Source organism: Sorex fumeus, unplaced genomic scaffold (genome assembly GCF_029834395.1).
Source record: "Sorex fumeus unplaced genomic scaffold, SorFum_2.1 ptg000047l, whole genome shotgun sequence".
Classification (NCBI taxonomy): domain Eukaryota; kingdom Metazoa; phylum Chordata; class Mammalia; order Eulipotyphla; family Soricidae; genus Sorex; species Sorex fumeus.
Window position 1 is genome coordinate 34965940 of NW_026606104.1, and position 9061 is coordinate 34975000.

General features: G+C 52.6%; 1 non-coding gene across 1 annotated transcript; it reads left to right on the forward strand.

Moving 5' to 3' along the window:
• The first annotated feature begins 8300 nt into the window (after window positions 1-8300).
• On the forward strand, window positions 8301-8373 carry TRNAK-CUU (transfer RNA lysine (anticodon CUU)). The gene has a single exon. It is a non-coding gene; the product is annotated as a tRNA-Lys (tRNA).
• Window positions 8374-9061: the final 688 nt, after the last annotated feature.

The window sequence follows — 9061 nt, forward strand, 5'->3', positions numbered from 1 at the left end:
GCCAGCTTTCTCTTGGAAGGGTGGGTTGAGGCTCTTGGCCTGAGCTGGGCTGCCAGGGGCCCTGGAGCCGTGAGTCCTCTCAGCCTGGCTGTCGCCTGGGGAAGAGCGACCCTCACCCTAGAAACACAGAGACACCCTGGGTTCCCTGAGGTTTATGAGAGTCAGGGGCAGCAGCTGGAGAAGGGAGCTGAGCTCCAGGGGCCGGGAGGAGGCTGGGGGTGCTGTTCTCTGTGTCCTACACTACACTCTCAGTAGTGGGCACCACACAGAGACTTGGCTTTTGTTTTTGTGTTTGGGGCCACCTCTGGCAGTGCTCGGAGCTTACTCCTGGCTCTGTGCTCAGGGATCACTCCTGATGGGATGCCAGGGCAGCTGTGTGCAAAGTATACTCCCTACCCGCTGTACAATCGGCCCCAGAGAACTGCCTTCTTTGTTTGCATCCTCGGGGGCCACCCAGTGCTTCTAGCTCTGCTCTCAGTACTTGGGGGGTTTCTCCTGGCAGTACTTAGGGGACCATGCAGTGCTGGGGGTGGGGAATCTGAACCTTGTGTGTGCAAAGCAGTCCATTGAGTCATCGCCCTCCCACCCCCCTGCTCTGTTTTCTTTCTACTCCCCCCACTCAGGAAAGGTTGGCAAAACATCTACAGTTAGTCAAGGTAGGCATAGGAGAAAATGCCTCGTTTTGGGGTTAGATGGTCTGGGTTTGAATCCTTTGTTACTTCCTGCCTTCTATGTTGTGACATTGGGCAACTGATTTAATCTCTCGGAACCTCAGTTTCTTCCCAGCAGTGCTTGGAGGGCTGGAAAGGAGGTTGTGTGTGCGTGTGTGTGTGTGTGTGTGTGTGTGTGTGTGCGCGCGCGTGCGTGTGTGTGTGTGTGTGTGTGTGTGTGTGTGTGTGTGTGTACGTGCTTCACCTTTGTTGTTGCTCTTCGGGTCAGAAACCAAAAGGATTTCTGGGTCGACTCCAGTCAAACCATGTACCTGATCCCCGACTTAACAATCGTTCAACAAACGATTTCCAACTTCACAAGGGTGTGAGAGCAAAATGCTCGCCGCAGAAACTGTACTTTGAATTTTGATGCTCGTGAAAGGCACGCGACCGTCTCCGGCGAGGCGGGAGCTGCAGTTCCCACTCAGCCCTACCATGGAATTCAATCAACTACAGGAGAGACTCAGCCCTTGATTACAAAACGGGCTCTGGCGTGGCTGCCGCCGAGGGAGCGTGGAAGGCAGGCGAGGCTAAGCTGTGCTGCTCGGTGGTTAGGGGGATTACAGGCGTGTTTGATTGATGATGTTTGTGACTGGGGATGGGTTTATCGGGATGTGACCTCTTCATAAAGCCAGGAAGAGCTGTAAAAGAGGGAAACGCTTGACGCGAGCGGGAGGGTAGCAGAGTGAGGGTTCTGGGTGGGGACACTGATGCGATGCTTATCTTCTTCCTAGACGTCATGGCCCCTCTGAGAGGCCCCTGAAGAGCTCCCCAAAGTGGGAGTGCTTGGAAGGACGCCCAGAGCGAAGGGAAGGCACTGGACCTGGCTGGCCCCTCGAATCAGGAAAGCTGTCTGCTTTTGCAGATTTGGGTCTCTCTCTCTCTCTCTCTCTCTCTCTCTCTCTCTCTTTTGGTGGGGGAGGGTTCTCACCTGGCGGTGCTCAGGGCTTACTCCTGGATCTTCACTCCGGGATCACTCCTGGCAATGCCGAGGGACCATCTGTGATGCTGGGGATCAATGCTGTTAGTTGCACAAACATTCTGCCTGCATATTGTCACTCCAGCTCCAGGGCTGTCACCTTCTTGAGCTCATGTCTCACACTCACACCCCCCCCCACACACACACACACTCACACCAACCACAGCCACCACAAACTCAAGAGGGGGGTGGGTCAAGCAGATAGTATGACTCCAAGGAGTGGAATATGATTCCAAAAGCGGAATTTGAGTCCTGTTCAAGGTCACAGAAAAGGTTGCCTGACGCCCCCTTCCTGTGTGACCCCAGGACTTCATGGCTTTCTTCCTTGGTCAGAGATGGGCTGGGCCAGCTGCAGAGGGGCCCCTGCTAAACATCTAGCAAGGTAACCTCCAACTTGGGCGACAGGCGAGCAGGGCACTCCGTTGTCTGTATGTCCACATTAGCTGTGGCTAGGGTCCAACCAGGCACTTGACCAGAGCACTGGTGATACCCACCCACGCCTCTAGGGCTTCCTTGGAACAGGAACAGTTGTTGGCATCTTACCTGGGGCCTTCGAGGGGTAAAATCCTCAGATGGAGTCGCCTGTGCCATTTCCCATGTCAAATCCATTGGGAATGTGTTTTAGAGAAAGCCGTGAATGCTTTGAACTTGCTGCCATGAAATTATTTCTAAGTTGGACATTAGGACTTTATGTTTACATTTGGGGTCCACATCTGGCTGTGCTTAGGGTTTACTGCTGGCTCTTTATTCAGGGATCACTCCTAGTGGGGCTTGGGGTACCAGGGATTGAACTGGGGTCGGCTGAGCGCAAGGCCCCTCTGTCCTGTCTGATTAGGATTTTGTATCACTCTGAACATGTTCCAGAATGGGGTTGGCCCAAATGTCTTGTTTCTGCGTATTTATCTACATGAGTCCGCTGTGCCCGACTTGGCCACTGGTGTCCGTGGCCTGGTGAACACCCTCCCTCACGTACTGGGTGTTTGGAAAGAGTTGCACACGTGGGTGGGGCAGATCCCTCCGTGCTATAGACAGCTCTGGGAGGAAACTCCCTTCTGAGCAGCTCCCCAGACCCCCAGCAGTGCCTTTGCTCCCCTGCTTCCGCTCTGTTTCAGACCTTGCTTTGGTCAGCAGCTGGACATCAGCTCCTGGGCAGTGAGGCCTGATCCCCGAGACCCAGCTTGCAGGAAGTCCATCTCCACGAATAACCCAACTTTCTTGCTATGTGCTGTTCTGATTATTTATTCATTGATATCTCCGGTGTTTACAATACTCTGTGCTTCGAGACTGCAGCTTTCTCCCTCGGTCCACAAGGGACCTGGCCATCACCACCACCGGCTTGGAAAATATCCTTATTATAATCCTATGTCCCCACCGTGAACATGTGCTAAATAATGATTGGCAAAGGCAATCTTTGCTTCTGAGCAAACCATTTTTCCCCCCTCCCCTGAAAAACAGAACAAAACTCATAGCTTGCACTGCCTCTTCAGAATCAGGACCCTCCCCGGGCGGCCTGCTATTGGCTGTGGGCCAGCCCTGAGTCTGCTCTCACTTGGGCTCCTCTCTCTTTGAGAAAGGAAGGAGAAGGGAAGTCAGAGGACTTGCAACATGTTTAAAAATGGATCTGGGAGAAAGACCAGAAGGATCGTATAGCAGGTAAGGTACTTGCCTTGCACAGAGCTGACCTGGATTCAGTCACCGTATATGGTCCCCAGAGCACCGTCAGGAGTGACCCCTGAGCACAGAGCCAAGGGTAAGCCCTGAGCACCACCGGATGTGGCCCTTGAACCAACCAGCCAAGCAAACAATCCTCACCCTCACCCCCAACTCCCGACAAAAGATTCAAACCATAAGACCAAGTGAGGGAGGGGACATCAATACCTCTGGCCGACCCCAGTGGTGCTCGGGGGGGCCATGCAATGCCAGCCTTCTGCAGAGCATGTGCTCCAGTCCTGTAAGACATCTCCCAGCCTGAAAGCGTGGATTGCTTTTTGAGGGAGGAGTAGATTTGCTGGTGCTCAGGTCATTCCTGGTGGTGCTCCAGGGACACGGTGCTGGGGATCCAACCATGGATGCATGAAGGGAAGTCCCGTATGCCCAGTACTGTCTCCATGGCCCCAGGTTGTGGTGTCTTAAGGAAACAGTGCAGAGGCTTGGGTTAGCACTGACCCCTAACACGCACCTCAGTGCCTTGGTCAAACTGTCTTGAGGAACTTAGTTCTGGAAGGTGTGCTACTGGTGGCCAGCAGGGGGCGCTGCTGCCCCTTGGTGCCCATTGGTTAGAGATTCATTCATAGCCTCTCAGAATACAACTGCCCTGCACTGAGCTGGGGTGGGAGTCGGGGGAGGGGTGGTGAAGTGGGGGAGGTTCCGAGTGTTTCCACGCAGAGCTGGCCCCCTCCCACAGACTACACGCTCTGTGGAGCATTTTCCCTACTTTTCCCAGGCTGCTGGAGGAGGAGGGAAGTCTGCAGGGGGTGCTGGCTGGACGCCCCAGGGGCTCAGCTCTGGCTTTGCCTCTGTGCAAAGAATGTGAGCCAGGGCAAAGTACATCCCTGGTCTGCACTCTGGGTTTTACAGGGTCCAGTGGTTTCCAGAATTCCCACCACCGCTGAATTTCTTCTCAGACTCATGGACTGTGAGCACTTTGAGAGCAGACCTTGTCTTTTTTTTTTCTTTTCTTTTCTTTAATTTTAATTGAATCACTGTGAAATACAGTTACAAAGCTTTTTTTTTTTCTTTTTAGGTTACACCCAACGATGCACAGGGGTTACTCCTGGCTCATGTACTCAGGAATTACTCCTGGTGGTGTTTATGGGACCATATGGGATGCTGGGAATGGGACCCTGGTCCGCCGCATGCAAGGCAAACACCCTACCCGCTGTGCTATCGCTCCAGCCCCAGCTTTCATGTTTGAGTTTCAGTCATACAAGGATCAAATGCTCATCCTTCCACCAGTGCACATTTTCCACCACCAATGTCCCCAGTATCCCCCTCGCTCCTTCTCACACTCTGCACCTCCATGGCAGACAATTTTCTCCATACTCTCTCTCTACTTTTGGGCATTATGGTTTGCAATATAGATACTGAGAGGCCATCACGTTTGGTCCTTTGTCTACTTTCAGCACATATCTCCCATCCTGAACGGTTCCTCCAACCATCATTGACTTAGTGATCCCTTCTCTATTCCAGCTGCCTTCTCCCCCAGATCATGAGGCAGGCTTTCAACTGTGGGGAAATATTCCTGGCCCTTGTGTCTACTGTCCTTGGGTGTCAGTCTCATACTATGTTATTTTATATTCCACAAATGAGTGCAGTCCTTCTGTGTCTGTCCCTCTCTTTCTGAATCATTTCACTTAACATGATACTCTCCATAATCAACCACTTATAAGCAAATTTCATGGCTTCATCTTTCCTAACAGCTGCATCGTATTCCATTGTGTAGATTACCAAAGTTTCTTTAACCAGTCTTCTGTTCTCGGGCATTCGGATTGTTTCCAGATTCTGGTGATTGTGAACAGACTGTATCTTCTTTTGAATTAAATCTTAACTTCCCCTTCATAGTTCTATTGTGCTTAAGGGCTACTCCCTGGTCAGTGCTCAAGATGGCTTCTGGCAGTACTGAGAGGACTATGCTGAGGATAGAATTTGGACCTCTGGCAAGCAAGCATGCTGTCTCCTCCACCACCCCCACCTCTGCCCTCCCCTTTCTCCTCTCTCTTCTCCTTCTCCTCCTCCTCCTCCTACTTCTTCACCTCCTACTTCTCCTCCTTCTCCTCCTCCTCTTCCTCCCCCTTCTACTCCTCCTCCTCCTACCCCTCCTCCCCTCCTCCTCCCCTCCCCTCCCGTCCTCCTTCCCCTTTTCCTCCTCCCCTCTTCCTCCTCCTCTTCCTCCCCTCCTCCTCCCCCTTCTCCTCCCCCTCCTCCTCCTCCACCTCTTCTTCTTCTTCTTCTTCTTCTTCTTCTTCTTCTTCTTCTTCTTCTTCTCCTCCTCCTCCTCCTCCTCTTCCTTTTCCTTCTCCTCCCCCTTTTCCCCCTCCTCCTCCTCTTCTTCCTCCTCCTCCTCAGCCTCCTCCTCCTCCTCCTCCACCTCCTTCTCCTCCTCCTCCACCTCTTCCTCCTCCTCCTCTTTCTCCTCCTCCTCCTCTTCCTTCTTCTTCTTCCTCCTCCTCCTCCTTCTTCTTCTTCTTCTTCTTCCTCCTCCTCCTCCTTCTTCTCCTCCTCCCCTCCTCCTCCTCCTCCTTCTTCTTCTCCTCCCCTCCTCCTCTCTCCTCCTTCTCTGTCCTCCTAGTTCTGCTCTCGCTGATCATCCTTGTAGCCCTAATGAGCACCCTGCTGGCCTCTTGGGCCCTGGCTGAGGTTTAAGTGGAGGGTGGGAGCCAGGCTGTCCTGGGCATCTGCCCAGATGCTCTCTTGGCAGTCAGAGTCTCCACTGTCCTCGGCAAACCCGCCTTCAACCCGGGCTTTTCTCCTGAAGCACTGAAGAAGCCACGGCCCCTGAACAGAGCTGCCTGTCAGCTGGAGACACAGACAGGAGGGCCAGGGGCTCTGGGGGTGACTTACTCTTATTTATATTTATTTTGGTTTGGGGTCACACCTGGCAGTGTTCAGGGCTTACTCCTGGCTCTGTGATCAGGGATCCATCCACGTGGGGCTTGGGGAGCCCTATGGAGTGCTGGGGATCAAGGCCAGGTTGGCCTCGTGTAACCTGGGTACTCCCCTACCTGCTGTACAAGCTCTCTAGCCCCTGGGAGTGACTTTTAAAACTGAAGTCCTGGGCTGGAGCGATAGCACAGCTGGTAGGGCGTTTGCCTTGCACACGGCCGACCCGGGTTCGATTCCCAGCATCCCATATCACCGCCAGGAGTAATTTTTGAGTGCAGAGCCAGGAGTAACCCCGGTGCATTGCCGGTTATGACCCAAAAAGCAACAACAACAACAACAGCAACAACAAAACTGAAGTTCTGCTCAGGCTCTGCAGTGCCCAAGTAGTCTGGGCCACACTTGGTGGAGCTTGGAGGGGCAATGCAGGGGGTCAGACTCGGGCCTCTCACATGCGAGGCCTGTGCTACTCGACTCGAGTAATAGCCCCACCCTGCATGTCAGTGAAGCCCCCTTTACACCTTCCCGGTCTCAGGCTGAAGATAGGACAGCGGGGAGCTCACCTGCCTTGCACCCTGCCGACACAGGCTCAATCCTTGGCATCCCAAAGAGTCCCCTGAGCACACAGGAGTGATCCCTGAGCACAGAACCAGAAGGAATCCCTGAGCACTGCCCCAAACTGAAACTTTTCCAGGTCTTGGGGACACCTGCCATGTACTTCTGGCGTCCACGTGGCATCACTGCCCAGATGGGCCGTATGGGATGGATCTGTTCCAGGTGTGAGCACCGGGTAGCACCACCTGCTGCCCTGCTTCCTCGAACCCCCAGGGTAGCCTGACCATGACAAGGAGCGGGACAAAGAGCAGGGAGGGCCTGCTCTGTGTCTCCCTGTCCCCCCTGTCCTAGGGACCTGGGACCTATCTCTGTTTCCCCCACTGAGTCCCAGTGCCCTGCAGTAGAGAGGGACCGAGTCCCCAGGAAGGGGCCCAGCCAGCAAGAGGGACCACCCCAAGTCACAGTGCTCCCAGCCCCCAAACAGTAAGGCTCTTCCTCCCCACCCACAGGACCTCTGGGACCCCAGCCTGACAGGCCGGCCTTTAACCAGCTATGACCCAAACTTGAATAAAAGGGAAACATCCAATTCCAACCCTGCCTCTTTCTCACCATGTTTCCTGTGACCTTGGGCAAGACACAAATCTGTTTGAACCTCAGTCTTCTCATCTGCAAAAGGGAGTAATGATCATAAACCTAGAGTAAATCTATGTAGCTCTTAGAAAAGATGAAGTCATGAAATTTACATACAAGTGGTACTACATGGAAAGTATCATGCTAAGTGAAATGAATCAGAAAGAGAGGGACAGACATAGAAAGATTGCATTCATCTGGGAAACATAAAGTAACAAAATAGGAGACTAACACCCAAGAGATTAGTACCAGGAATTTTGCTCCATGACTTGGAGGCCAGCTACACGTGCTAGGGAAAAAGGGAGCTCAGATAGAGAAGGGAGCACCAAATAAAGGGTGTTGAGAGAATCCTCCCAGGATGGGAGAAGCATACTGAAAGTAGACTATAGACCAAACATGATTGCCTCTCAATGCCTCTTTTGCAAACCACAACACCCAAAAGGAGAGAGAGAACAAAAGGGAATGCCCTGCCACAGAGACAGGGTGGGATGGGGGGATGGGGGTGGGAGGGATACTGGGATCCATGGTGATGGAAAACGGGCACTGGTGGAGGGATGGGTATTTGATCATTGTATAATCGAAACCCAAGCACAAAAATTTGTAAGTCTACAACTGTACCTCATGGTGTTTCACTAATAAAAATTAAAAAAAAAACCTAGAGTAAATCTCTGGAGGGTGTCTTGGCACAGTGAAGGGGAGCAGAGCAGATGGCCAGCCTCTGCCACCTTGGAAGCTTTACCCCCATTGAGTCAGGGGCCTCCCCTCCCTAGACCCCACTTGCCTCTTCTTTCTCTTATTCTTTTTTTTTTTTAATTATTTTCAAAGGTGCCCGGCTAGCTCAGTCAGTAGAGCATGGGACTCTTAATCCCAGGGTCATGGATTTGAGCCCCATGTTGGGCGCGTGGTAACTTTTGCAACCACTATAAATTTTCTATAAACTTCCAAAATTGCCTTCAAAGCCTTTGGGCTGGAGGGAGAGCACAGCGGTAGGGCGTTTGCCTTGCACGCGGCCGGCCAACCTGAGCTCAATTCCTCCGCCCCTCCCGGACAAGCTACTGAGAGTATCTCGCCCGCACGGCAAAGCCTGGCAAGCTACCCGTGACATATTCAATATGCCAAACACAGTAACAACAAAGTCTCACAATGGAGACATTACTGGGCCCACTTGAGTAAATCGATGAATCATGGGAGGACAGTGCTACAGTGCTATTTTCAAAGAGTTGTTCACAGTAATTGATTACATTCACTATTTCAACACCAATCCCACCACCATTACACCTTCCTGCCACGATTATTTTGAATTTTACCACCACCACCACCACCACCACCACCCAAGCCTGCCCCAAATTGCCTCTTCTTCTTGAGTGGGGTACATAGGACAGCCATGTAGAAGCCCTAGACCCCAGGGGGCAGGTTTCCTCTCCCCATTTCAATGAATGGACTTGGCCTAGCAGAAGCTTGCAGATTTATCTGGATAAAAAAGAGATGAGGATCTTCTGCTGGCTTGGGAGAGGAGCAAGGGCTGGAGGGTGTGCAGGTCGGGTCTGATTCCTGGTACCACTTGGTCCCTTGCACCACTGAGATTCCT